The sequence below is a fragment of the Sinocyclocheilus grahami genome, unplaced genomic scaffold, assembly GCF_001515645.1.
Source record: "Sinocyclocheilus grahami isolate Dianchi unplaced genomic scaffold, SAMN03320097.WGS_v1.1 scaffold106.1, whole genome shotgun sequence".
NCBI lineage: Eukaryota > Metazoa > Chordata > Actinopteri > Cypriniformes > Cyprinidae > Sinocyclocheilus > Sinocyclocheilus grahami.
In genome coordinates this window covers 2,163,978-2,179,106 of record NW_015505285.1, presented here as the reverse complement: position 1 = coordinate 2,179,106, position 15,129 = coordinate 2,163,978, and the positions used below count along the sequence as shown (strand labels likewise).

Here is a 15,129-nt window from a genome sequence, read left to right as displayed (position 1 = left end):
AGATACAGCTACTACTAACAAACCTCAACAGAATGAGTAAGGAACTGTTTCATATAGGATGTGTTCTGGAAGCACAACAGAATAAAGCTCAAAATATAACTACATTTAACTTGACATGGTGTCTTATAAAAAAAATTGGGCACTTGTCACACAAGATGCTGAACATAGACACAAGCAACAGTAAAACAACAGTAAAACACGCAACAGTAAAACATGAATTAAGTTGAATCAAATTGATTGTGAAAGCCGTTTCAACAAACTGACTAAGGAAGTCATGTGTTGCCATGACTTTTTGATAATATTATTACCTGTAACATGTCTGTGCCGTATCCAAATCAAGAATTAATGACCATTTCTACAGCCATTGCAAAGATACAGCAGAGAACGAGTGAGAGCGACTATTTACCTCAGCAGCAGCCAATCTCGCATTCTCGCATCTGCAGCGATTATTTTGATCTTTAATGTTAGATATTTCCTATTCTTGAAAAAAATTTATGCTTAAGGTTGATTCAGTATTACTCTTAATGAAAAAAAAATCCCACACACAACATCAGCAATACTACAATGACAAAGTAATTATATTAAACATAAAATTTGTATTAATAGAACTAATAAGACATTCGCGTTGCAACAAATAAATAAAAGGTTTTTGGAATGTTAGATATTTCCTATTCTTGAAAAAAATTTATGCTTAAGGTTGATTCAGTATTACTCTTAATGAAAAAAAAATCCCACACACAACATCAGCAATACTACAATGACAAAGTAATTATATTAAACATAAAATTTGTATTAATAGAACTAATAAGACATTCGCGTTGCAACAAATAAATAAAAGGTTTTTGGAATTTTCCCCTTACTTCAAACGAATGCTTAGTTTGTGGCTCATTATTATTATTAATAATAATAAAAATAGGCTATACAATAAAAAAGTACAATGACAAATTCACTTATTATACTTTGAACTTTTATTAACAATATGAATAAGGAAAATATGTTTTACCCGCATTGTAACACAAATAAACAGTCTTTGGATTTCCCCTTTCTTTAAGTAGTTTGTGGTTCATTGTCCTATTAATAAATACACATCAGCCATAAAATAGTACAATGGCAAATTTGCATAGGCCTATATTAAACATCTAACTTTTATTAACAAAATGAATAAGACGGATATAGCCTACTTGCGTTGACGGCTAACCCAAATAAATAAGGTATTTTACCTCTTTTAAAACAAATGCTTAGTTTGTGGTTCATTGTTTTATTTATTTTTATATATTTTTTTTTAATGAAAACACTTTCTCAAACTCACTCTCGTCATGTGACCAAACTCCGACTGGATTTGTCTGAAAAAAGAAAGTCATATACACCTAGGATGACTTGAGGGTGAGTAATTTATAGGCTAATTTAAATTTTTGGGTGAACTAACCCTTTAATTGTACCACATATATAGTGTACATGAACTGAGCTGCTCTGATTTTTCCACCAAATTCAGGCTCAAAAGACTGAGCTCAAAAGACTGTGTGTCTGTCTTTGCCCCTGGAGACTGTGGCTGCAAGTGTAAAACCACTTCAGTCTTTGTAGTTGGGGCTGAGGTCACCAGACCAACATTGACCTTTGCAGTCCTATTTCAGTCATGGGCATTTGTCACTCTGTGGAGGCCGATGTGTGGTAATAGATTATTGACCATCGCACAAGTCTCATCTCGCCATGCGTCCAGAGCCCCGCTGTTTTCTTTATCACCAGAACGGAAGCCTGCAGCCATGAAGAGAAGCACCTAATCCACATTTTACACTTCAAATGCCGAATTACACACATAATGTAGCTATAACATACAGAAGACTCTGTTGAAACATGGACATCATGTTTAGTTATCAGGTAATGCTTCTTTTAGCATCACTGGACACATCTACTTGCTGCTTTTGACAAATTTATCCTCGCTTTCTCATTCTGGCTCTGGATTTTTTTATGTAAATCCTAGTAAAAATGTAATACATTTAAATATATATTTATTTCATACTAAGTATAGTTAAAATCTATTAACATATTTACTGACATATCGCTCAAGACTTACTGATATAAAAATTGTAATTAAACTTTATTTGGAGTACCATTTGTGCACAATGCACATTTCTTAATATTAAGCCTAAAATGTGTTTTAATGTCACTATTGATAAGGATTGTAAGGTCTTTGAATGGTATCAGTCTTTAAATGCAAACTATTTAAAGTGAACCTAACGTATACTTACAATATTTCGACAATTAAGCACATTTTAGCACAATTAAATATAATTAATTTCAATTCAATGGTTTTAAGATGGTTTAGACCCTATCTGTCCGATTGCTACCACTTTGTTTATTTAAACGGGGAGTCATCTCAATTATCACCAGTAAAGTATGGAGTGCCACAAGGATCTGTCCTAGGTCCTCTGCTATTTTCAATATACATGTTACCCCTTGGTAATATTATTAGAAAATACAGAATTAGTTTCCATTGTTATGCTGATAATACTCAACTATATATCTCAACAAGACCAGATGAAATTTCTAAATTATCTAAGCTACTTCCGTATATTTTTAGTTGGACTTAGTTGGACACAATTAAAATGCATTAAGTACAAAACGAATTGTTCCAATTTATCAGACTTTAAGTAAACCAGTATAATTGCAGGGTATTTTTATTAAGTACATAAATATGTAAATGCATTTGTAGTACACTTAGCATGAAATAAATGTGTTTCAAATACATTTAGTATAATTATTTTTCACTAGGAAACACAGCAAACCAGTACTGGATGTTATTAAAAAAAATAACATCCAGTTTTATTTTGTAAATAAAGTAGGATTAGGTTACTAATTATGCTCTTTGAATAGCAAATACATTATTTATTGTTTGAGATCATTTTCTAAAACCTACAGTACTTCGACCTTTATCAGACAGAAAACACCAAATCATCATTCAGGATGTACTGAACAAAGTCATTAATTTATTAAAATAATATTTACGCAATTTTTATCTTTACGTAATCTACTAAACTTTTCAAAACATCCACTCTCTTCTAGGAATGCATAAATATGGAAATTTTAGCTAATACCGATTTTATATTTTATATTATCCATATATTGGCCTATATTAAATTATCAATCTACTATTTGCAAGATAGATTACATTTGGATTATGTCTATCCAAAGAATAATATAACAAAGAATTCACAATATTAACTTCTTATTATTGAATTGTTGTAAATAAATATCACATTTGCAACTGGTCAGTGTTCAAAAAATGCTGGGAAATCACTTCATGTAGCCTTACAAGAGTGATAGCTGATAAACTGTCTGAAAAAAAGAAAGTCACGTTTTAGAGAAGAAAAATAATCACCCACTGACTTTCAAAGCTGCTACATAGTAACTACTTTCTACTTCGAGGACCTTGATAGAAATGTAGTGGAGTGAAAAGTACAATATTTGTCTTTCAAATGTAGTGAAGTTAAAGTCATAAGTTCCCAGAAAAAATAATACTCAAGTAAAGTACAGATACTCAAAAAGTGTACTTAAGTACAATACTCAAGTAAATCTACTTAGTTACTGTCCACCTCTGGTACTGGGTAACTACTAGGTAACTACTTGGGTTAAGGTTAGGTTAGGGATAGGTTCAGGGTTAGTACTTAGTTACTGCAATTATTATAATAAGTACATATATGCGGAACAGGTCTGTAAAATAAAGTACTACCACAGAATGTATGCTAACTATTGTCAACCATTGTGATTTGTTGGACAAGCAACATTGCTATCTGCCAAATATTTCGATGAGTTGAGTAGTGTTTATTGAACAGCACTGGAGGGGACACAAGCAATTGTGTGAGTGTGGATTTGTTTTAGAGAAGATGAGGCAGTGGGTGACGCTTGGGTGGCTGTGAATTAGAATTAGTGGCATAAATTGACTGGTATAAGAGCACTGGAATGATGTTCTACCTGTCACTGAGCCTTAAGGATTTCCCTTCAACAAGAATCTACCACAGCTCCTCCTAAGTCAACTAGTCAATGGTGGAAACGTCCCCACTAAAAATGACAATTCTGTCATCATTTACTCACCCTCATGTTGTTACAAACCTGTGAGACTTTCTCTTTTACGGATATGAAAGAAGAAGAATGTTGGTAACCAAACAGTTTTGGTGCCCACCGACTTCCACTGTATGGCCCAAAAAAAATTCTCAAAATATCTTCTTTTATGTTTGACAGAAGAAATTAGGTCATACGGTTTTGGAACAACATGAGGGCAATTAACGATAACAGAATTTTAATTTTTTTGGTGAACAGCCATAGGTAGACACATTCTAGCTCAGTTAAAGCACAATAATTAGAAATTATAATAAAGGCTGTACAATAGTTCTGTTTGTTAATATTAGTTAATAGCTAACATGAAATAAACAATACAGCATTTACTAATATCATGTTAATTTCTGCATATACCAGTACATTTTTGGCATTTCAAAGTGTAAAAATTTACTGAAGTCAATGTTATTTTATCAAATATACTACTGATAATTCATTTCTTTCATAATACCTTAACTAAGAACAATGAATGCTTGAAATAAAAAAAAAAGTTAATGACGTTGCCTAATACATTAAATCATTAATAATCTAACCTTATTGTAAATACTTACTGAAATTATTTAGCATTATTTAAATTATCTCTAAAACAATGATTTTCAGAGATACAGAGATACAGCTACTACTAACAAACCTCAACAGAATGAGTAAGGAACTGTTTCATATAGGATGTGTTCTGACAGAATAAAAGAATAAAGCTCAAAATATAACTACATTTAACTTGACATGGTGTCTTATAAAAAAAATTGGGCACTTGTCACACAAGATGCTGAACATAGACACAAGCAACAGTAAAACAACAGTAAAACACGCAACAGTAAAACATGAATTAAGTTGAATCAAATTGATTGTGAAAGCCGTTTCAACAAACTGACTAAGGAAGTCATGTGTTGCCATGACTTTTTGATAATATTATTACCTGTAACATGTCTGTGCCGTATCCAAATCAAGAATTAATGACCATTTCTACAGCCATTGCAAAGATACAGCAGAGAACGAGTGAGAGCGACTATTTACCTCAGCAGCAGCCAATCTCGCATTCTCGCATCTGCAGCGATTATTTTGATCTTTAATGTTAGATATTTCCTATTCTTGAAAAAAATTTATGCTTAAGGTTGATTCAGTATTACTCTTAATGAAAAAAAAATCCCACACACAACATCAGCAATACTACAATGACAAAGTAATTATATTAAACATAAAATTTGTATTAATAGAACTAATAAGACATTCGCGTTGCAACAAATAAATAAAAGGTTTTTGGAATTTTCCCCTTACTTCAAACGAATGCTTAGTTTGTGGCTCATTATTATTATTAATAATAATAAAAATAGGCTATACAATAAAAAAGTACAATGACAAATTCACTTATTATACTTTGAACTTTTATTAACAATATGAATAAGGAAAATATGTTTTACCCGCATTGTAACACAAATAAACAGTCTTTGGATTTCCCCTTTCTTTAAGTAGTTTGTGGTTCATTGTCCTATTAATAAATACACATCAGCCATAAAATAGTACAATGGCAAATTTGCATAGGCCTATATTAAACATCTAACTTTTATTAACAAAATGAATAAGACGGATATAGCCTACTTGCGTTGACGGCTAACCCAAATAAATAAGGTATTTTACCTCTTTTAAAACAAATGCTTAGTTTGTGGTTCATTGTTTTATTTATTTTTATATATATTTTTTTTAATGAAAACACTTTCTCAAACTCACTCTCGTCATGTGACCAAACTCCGACTGGATTTGTCTGAAAAAAGAAAGTCATATACACCTAGGATGACTTGAGGGTGAGTAATTTATAGGCTAATTTAAATTTTTGGGTGAACTAACCCTTTAATTGTACCACATATATAGTGTACATGAACTGAGCTGCTCTGATTTTTCCACCAAATTCAGGCTCAAAAGACTGAGCTCAAAAGACTGTGTGTCTGTCTTTGCCCCTGGAGACTGTGGCTGCAAGTGTAAAACCACTTCAGTCTTTGTAGTTGGGGCTGAGGTCACCAGACCAACATTGACCTTTGCAGTCCTATTTCAGTCATGGGCATTTGTCACTCTGTGGAGGCCGATGTGTGGTAATAGATTATTGACCATCGCACAAGTCTCATCTCGCCATGCGTCCAGAGCCCCGCTGTTTTCTTTATCACCAGAACGGAAGCCTGCAGCCATGAAGAGAAGCACCTAATCCACATTTTACACTTCAAATGCCGAATTACACACATAATGTAGCTATAACATACAGAAGACTCTGTTGAAACATGGACATCATGTTTAGTTATCAGGTAATGCTTCTTTTAGCATCACTGGACACATCTACTTGCTGCTTTTGACAAATTTATCCTCGCTTTCTCATTCTGGCTCTGGATTTTTTTATGTAAATCCTAGTAAAAATGTAATACATTTAAATATATATTTATTTCATACTAAGTATAGTTAAAATCTATTAACATATTTACTGACATATCGCTCAAGACTTACTGATATAAAAATTGTAATTAAACTTTATTTGGAGTACCATTTGTGCACAATGCACATTTCTTAATATTAAGCCTAAAATGTGTTTTAATGTCACTATTGATAAGGATTGTAAGGTCTTTGAATGGTATCAGTCTTTAAATGCAAACTATTTAAAGTGAACCTAAAGTATACTTACAATATTTCGACAATTAAGCACATTTTAGCACAATTAAATATAATTAATTTCAATTCAATGGTTTTAAGATGGTTTAGATCCTATCTGTCCGATTGCTACCACTTTGTTTATTTAAACGGGGAGTCATCATCCACATTTTACACTTCAAATGCCGAATTACACACATAATGTAGCTATAACATACAGAAGACTCTGTTGAAACATGGACATCATGTTTAGTTATCAGGTAATGCTTCTTTTAGCATCACTGGACACATCTACTTGCTGCTTTTGACAAATTTATCCTCGCTTTCTCATTCTGGCTCTGGATTTTTTTATGTAAATCCTAGTAAAAATGTAATACATTTAAATATATATTTATTTCATACTAAGTATAGTTAAAATCTATTAACATATTTACTGACATATCGCTCAAGACTTACTGATATAAAAATTGTAATTAAACTTTATTTGGAGTACCATTTGTGCACAATGCACATTTCTTAATATTAAGCCTAAAATGTGTTTTAATGTCACTATTGATAAGGATTGTAAGGTCTTTGAATGGTATCAGTCTTTAAATGCAAACTATTTAAAGTGAACCTAACGTATACTTACAATATTTCGACAATTAAGCACATTTTAGCACAATTAAATATAATTAATTTCAATTCAATGGTTTTAAGATGGTTTAGACCCTATCTGTCCGATTGCTACCACTTTGTTTATTTAAACGGGGAGTCATCTCAATTATCACCAGTAAAGTATGGAGTGCCACAAGGATCTGTCCTAGGTCCTCTGCTATTTTCAATATACATGTTACCCCTTGGTAATATTATTAGAAAATACAGAATTAGTTTCCATTGTTATGCTGATAATACTCAACTATATATCTCAACAAGACCAGATGAAATTTCTAAATTATCTAAGCTACTTCCGTATATTTTTAGTTGGACTTAGTTGGACACAATTAAAATGCATTAAGTACAAAACGAATTGTTCCAATTTATCAGACTTTAAGTAAACCAGTATAATTGCAGGGTATTTTTATTAAGTACATAAATATGTAAATGCATTTGTAGTACACTTAGCATGAAATAAATGTGTTTCAAATACATTTAGTATAATTATTTTTCACTAGGAAACACAGCAAACCAGTACTGGATGTTATTAAAAAAAATAACATCCAGTTTTATTTTGTAAATAAAGTAGGATTAGGTTACTAATTATGCTCTTTGAATAGCAAATACATTATTTATTGTTTGAGATCATTTTCTAAAACCTACAGTACTTCGACCTTTATCAGACAGAAAACACCAAATCATCATTCAGGATGTACTGAACAAAGTCATTAATTTATTAAAATAATATTTACGCAATTTTTATCTTTACGTAATCTACTAAACTTTTCAAAACATCCACTCTCTTCTAGGAATGCATAAATATGGAAATTTTAGCTAATACCGATTTTATATTTTATATTATCCATATATTGGCCTATATTAAATTATCAATCTACTATTTGCAAGATAGATTACATTTGGATTATGTCTATCCAAAGAATAATATAACAAAGAATTAATATTAAAGCAAAATGTCAATGTGTCATGTACAATAAAATAATCTGGTTTGGATTAAACATTATTTTGTGTTTAAAAATAGAGAAACTAGAAATATCCATCTCATTTCTCACTTTATCAACTACTGAAAAGGTCTAACTGTACACACGCACACTGACAACATGAAAGTGAGCCACCACAATCATAAAATATGCTTTTGTTGGTTGTAATGTCTGGATTTTAATTCACTTAATTGTGTATCACAGCAACAGTGCTACGAGAACAATAACTTTAACATGATTACTGAAAAACAGCAATTCTGAGTGCAAATCACTCCTCAGATTTTATATGTAAATAAATACAACAAACAGGAGAAAAAAATTAACTTACAATCTAAAAGTGAGAAACAGAGCAATGTGATTCGCTCTATGTTGTGTATTTTGTTTTTGGCGCAGTCTGGAATTTTGATGATATGATAATTCATCTCTGAGCTCCAATTTACCCCCTGCTGCTCGCTTTCTATGTTGGACCATTTTGTGAACGGTCCCCCAGAATGCTAAATGAGCGACTCGTTAAAAAAAGCCTGTCTTCCAGCTAAACCACATATTTATGGACATATTTGCTAGCTTTTTGTCAACATTAAACCTTTGGGCAAATGAAGTGTCCATATGTGTTATTTTCTGCTCAAAGAAAAGTTCTGCTCAACTTTGTCTTGGAGTTCTTTCACAATTTGGGTTTACATTGACTTTTTTGAGGCAGACGGTACAAACGATTACACACTGAAGGCTTTGACTTTGGCCTCGGCCCTCCATGAGTGATTCCCTGCATTGTAATGGGTTTGACGTGGGACCCGAGGTCTGCAATATGTCCCTCTCTAGAACACTGTATAATAACTACCCGCTGTTCTGAGTCTCCGGCCCTGTCTGTCAAACAATCTGGGGACATTTAGTGTTATTTCACCACTGCTTATTTAGCCACAGGAAGCCTATTAATGTCAGCAGGCTTCATCCTCTTTGGAAGCTATCAAAGAGAGAGCTTGTGTGCCATTGTTTTAATATCTGCGCACACTAAACACTGATAGGCTGATAACATTCTGTGCAACTCATTTTACATACATTACCCCAATGCAAAGACAGTAATATTACATATGACATCTAAATTGATTCTTAAGCACCTTCAGGTGTATTTCTGGCACTATCCCAAGCATTTCTTAGCCTTTAAGTGAACCGCATCCTCGACGGTAGTATGCAGGTAATAGAAGATTTGATTCTATTGGTTGATACAATCTGCTGGCACAGAACAAAACACTTTGACTGGTTGTGGCGGCAGTGCCAAAAGAAAACATCATAGATTATTAACCCTTTTTGTTGTCTGGCATCAGTAGCAGATGGTGCCGCACATTGGAGCGAGATAACAGCTGTCAATTTCAAGGTACTGCCTCTAGTGGAGCAATTTTTTTTTTCCTTTTTGTTGCCTCATAGGGAGCTGCAGATGATTTTTTTAAACATAATAACCAAAACCGATGCACTTCCTCACCCTGATGAATTCCCAGCCCTGAAAAACCTCAGATGTATCGCTGTATACGAGCACATGTACACAATAGATGGACCGGAGGTGGTGCACTATAGGGAAAAGCCGGTAGTGGCTGCCCTAGTTGTCTTGAACGCGCATAAGCCACGACTGTTCCCTCGAGTCACTGACTCCTTTTAAATTAACTGAATCCTCCAAATAAATTCCTCATTGTGGGCTCTCAAAGCACAGGAAAGTTGCATTTCACCCAAGTGGCGGCTTGGGAATTGTCCTTCTAACCCACTCCCGTTCTTCTGATTTACATGAGAAAGGCAAGGGCTCGGAGAACTGGCCCCAGAGCTGAACCACTCCTCATTTATTCATTTCTTTACCAACATCACTCGCTTTCCATCAGGGCCTGCTGAGGAAATCATAGTAGCAATTTAGATTTGGTTTAACATACTCCTGGGGAAAGAGGACAGGGAATTGCCTCTATGTAGCATGTCTGCTTTCCCGCGCCAAACGCGATCGGTATCAAGGCAAGAGATCAGAGTGGCATTCAGCCTCGGGTAAACACAGAAAAACTGCACTTTCACTGGTTTAGTGCTAGATTAAACTCTTTAAAATACCTCAATATCCACATAATGACTTTAAAACCGAGTGACAACGTAGTTAGGCACATTGGCTAATAGCCGATCATACACGCTACGTGGCTCAATTGCACACCTGGTTTGAGAGCACTTCGACAAACCATAGTCAATTCTAATACAAGCTCCTGAAGCAGATATTCAATCACAATGGCAAAGTTTCATGATCAAATGGAATGCATCAATTCAGCACTTGAAGGAAATCAATTTGGAATTGACCTCAGCTCTCTCATCATCCAGGGTGATATGCCTCTTTATATGCCTGTCTGCTTTTGCACTCATCAGCACAGCTCAGTACAAGAGTCAGGCTGGTTTCAAAATCAAGCAGAATCAGTCTGGGTCACGCAATGGCTCTTTTACAAAACCCAGTGAACTGCCCCGCTATCGCCTGCCTACATAGGGAGCTGCCTTTTAAAACAGCATACTAACTGAAATGGAACCTCAAAAACGATTTGGAATACTCTACATACGCACATGCACACCATAAAATAGCATTACGTGCATAGGAGACGCCCCTGTTGAAAAAAACTGCATATGCTGTTTGGTATGTATCGAAGCATGAGATGCTTCATTGCAGTTGCCTTTAAACACAAATACAAAAAAATGCAGTAAATCTTAAATTCCACTAAAATCTATAACAAACTAATTCTAAAACTAGAAAGACAGCTAGACATAAAACTAGTATAACCTAGCTAACATACAATTTATTTTTATAAAATAAATATAGGCTACTGGCCAACATTAACTAACACCTGAACAAAATTTCACACGAGTTAACTTAATGTTAATATAAGATAAGTATATCTCATTAAAAATAATTTTAATTCAGTAATTCAATAAGGCGAAAAAAGTCGTTTGAAATGACAGCGTAGTTTACCACAGTAAAGTTACCGCCATGTTGACGGGTAAATGTTAGGCTGCTAGGTTAAACTGGTGTGCAAAAATCTGACAAAACACACAGACAAACATACACATATTTTTACCTTGCTTGCTGATCTTATTCACTTCCGAGTGGCGCATGCGCAACACCGATGTCCTACTTCATCCTCCTATACCAGGCTTCTTCAGTGTACAACAGTGAGCGCAAGCTAGATTAAAGCAATTATTACGTTTTGAATATGGATATTTTTCTTACAAAAACACATCGATTCAGGAGGCAGCTCTTTGTTGCTCATCTACATCTGTAATAACTTAGCCTAATTGGCAAAACATGTTATTGCTAAACAGTCACTTTCTACAAATGGCTAATTACAAAAGGAACATAGCCCAATTACACCTCAATATGAAAGACATTGTCTATAAACTACCTCACTCAGGTATATATTAAATTAATTATGCATTTATTTTCAAAGAACTGATTCAACTCATTTAACTTCCCAACTTTTATGGCTTTATTCAATTTTTTGAAAGTTAATGGATAAATAAAATCTTAAACGGCATTTTAGGAAAAACAGCCCCTTACTTTGCAATGCAGATAACACATGAGAAATCGTTCCCCAGCCATAAGGAACAAATAAATCACACATAAACCAGGCATTTCACTAAGAGGAAGATCATGTGCAGCCGTTTATTCTACCATTTCTGGGGAACTCAATTTAATTAAAAAAAAAGAAGGTATGAAAAACAGCAAGTTATGCATCATTTAATGTGTCTCACAAGGGAATCAAAGTCTTAAATGCATAGTTCACACAAAAATGAAAATGTTGTCATCATTTACTCACCCTCATGTTGTTCCAAGCAGTTGCTGATAGTCATTGACTTCCACAGAATAGAAAAATACTATGGCTGTCAATGGCTACCAGCAACTGTTTGGATACCAGCTACCAACATTCTTCAAAATATCTTCTTTTGAGTTCGACTGAAAATAAAGGTTTGGAACATGTGGAAGGTGCGTAAATGATCACTGAATTTTAATTTTTGGTTGAACTAACACTTTAAATGCACAAATCCTAGGTAGTTAAGATGGACAATGACCAAAGATGTTTACGATATTTAGTGTGAAAGGTGTAACACCTTAATTTTTAGTGAATAATGTCTTGAACTCAATGTGTTCCTCACATTAAGCTATTTTACATCTTCAGAAGATTCAAAATATTGTGAAACGAGTTATATAGACCACTTTTATTGTTTTTGCCCTTTTTGTAATTTGACAGTTTGTGTTAAGAACTGCTATTGTATTGAAAGACCTGCGTTTAAATTTTGGAACAACATGAGGATGAGTAAATAACAGAATTTTCAATGTCAATGTTAAAAAATAAAAATAAAAATACATGCAAACTGGATTTAAAACAGGCTCTGTTGTTGCTATCGGTCTCATCCCAAAGGCAAGACATGCAAAGCTGTGTGAGAGATGAACAGATCTCTCAGGGCTGTATATGAAAGAAGGTGGAGTGGTTTCTGCTGGCAACTAAATCTCTGTTTGTGAGCTTGGTAAAACACACCGCTGGAGGCACTCAGTTCTATGCCCCCAGCACACACGCTCTGACATGGTCAGGGTCATGCCTGAGTGCCTCGGCCTGCCGTCCTTTTCCAGCCACTCTCCTCTCTCACAGCTGGGGTGGCAGGGGGATAGACAGCTAGAGAGCAGGGCTTCACACCGGCCAGCTGTACAGGGCAGGAGGATGCACCCGCTTTGGGGAAAATTCATGTTGTTTATAATTGGGGCCACAACCGGAGGGGGATGAAGAAAATAGGCAATGAAAGTCAACAAGACAAGACAACATTAAATCATTATATATTTCAGCCTGGACTGGACAGTTTTTTAATTATTCATTTTTATATTATATTATATTATAATGTCCTAAATATGTAGTGAGGTAAAACGTAATTGTTTATTAAAGAATGTTACACTTTTTGTGTGTATTTTATATTATTTTGTGTGCGTGCGTGCGTGCGTGTGTGTGTGTGTGTGTGTACAAACAATAATTTCATAATTTCTCAACATAATAGATTCAAATGTATAATATTGAATATTTTACCATGTACATTTTTACCTTACTACATATTTTAAAAGTAAAATATGTATTGTATATAAAATCCTTTAAATATTAAATATTTAATACTTTTCATATACTACACAGACAGACAGATAGATATGCTTTCAATGAATATACAACCTTAACTTTTTAGAACTACATTTTTCGATTCATGCAAAACGTTTTTAAAATGTCTACCAGGTGCTTCCCTCTCCTGTGACACATTATGAACATGACACAACCTGTCCTAAATTACAACTGCGTTCTTTTCCTATCTGAATCTCATTATCAGATATTGCAAGAGCAAGGTTTGCTAACAGTTCATGCATTAACACACAAGGGAGGGCCAGCGCATACCCGCATTTCAAATACAAATGCTCCCGAGTGCCCTGTTGTGGCAACAGTATCTTGAAAAATAAGAGCCGTTTTGTCTGCTTCTTGAAGGAAGCCCCTGCCCGACCCTCCCTCCTGACAGCTGACCGTGCTGCAGTTTGCCCATCACTGATTAATAAAATCTCCATTCTCCCGGCCGGCACCCAACCAGCACATACCTCGTCTGTGGATTCTGACAACAACATCAGTGAGTGAACCGTTCAGCGTGGATACAATAGCATTAAGTACCGAACAAGGCTCAACGGTGAATACAAGCGCTGATTTCATTTGTAAAACAGACCAAAAAAAAAAAAAAAAACCTTAATCGGACGAGGCAATTAGCAGCATTCTTCCCAAGGACTTTGCTTTGCCCCTAACCTTTACACAACAGTTTATGTCAAAGGATTTGTCACCTCCACTGTGAGGCCGTCTTGGCTTTTCAAAAATACATAATAGGAGGAAAGAAGAGGGGGGAAAACTCTTCCAAGCCTCCGCTGAGGATTTGGGCACTTATATAACTCCCAATTATCAAAACTTCTCCAGGCAGCCTCACAGTCCTTTGCACTGTTTATATGACTCACAAAATATCTAATACTCAACTGTGTATAATGCCACTGTGGCCACATGACTGCAGAAAAGGCTCTTGTGCTTTCTGCCCCACTGAGTCAGGCATAATAGGTGTCTTGAAGGCTCCAGGCTCAGGCCAGCAATGCTAACAAAGCCTGGGTGGCTTGCAGGGAAGAGCATGTCTTCAAGCAACTTGCCAAAAACTCATTTTCAGGAGCACTCAGGGATTTCCTTAGGATGCTTTGGTGGTGCTACGACATGGCCGGCTTTAGATATCATGGCGCATGAGCGATCTAGGGGTGCATCGCATAGAAATGACCAAAATAAAAGCTGTAAACCTGAAGTTTAACAAAAGAAAAATCTAAAATGCATTCTTTTTTAGAATTTAAAGGAATAGTTCTCTCAAAAACAACAATTTACTGAAAATTCACTCACCCACAGGCCATTCAAGATGTAGATGAGCTTGTTTTTTCATCGAAACACATTTGGAGAAACTTTGCATTACATCACTTGCTCACCAGTGGATCCTCTGCAGTGAATGGGTGCCGTCAGATAAAAGCATCTCAATAATCCACAAGTAATCCACGCAACTCCAGGCCATCAAATAATTGATAGTGTCTTGTGAAGTGAAAAGCTGCATATTTGTAAGAAACAAATCCATGATTAAGGAGAATAAATACGAAATCAGTCACTTCTAGCCAAAATATGCGTCCATAATAATCCATAATAATGCTCCTCCTGTGAAAAAG

General features: G+C 34.8%; 1 long non-coding RNA gene across 1 annotated transcript in view; it reads right to left on the bottom strand.

Moving 5' to 3' along the window:
- Positions 1 to 6,036: 6,036 nt before the first annotated feature.
- The window catches only part of LOC107588641 (uncharacterized), a 25,315-nt gene continuing 16,222 nt past the window's right edge, over positions 6,037 to 15,129 (bottom strand). The window contains exon 3 of the long non-coding RNA XR_001609611.1: positions 6,037 to 6,050. This is a non-coding gene — a long non-coding RNA (uncharacterized lncRNA). The remainder of the gene's footprint in view (positions 6,051 to 15,129) is intronic.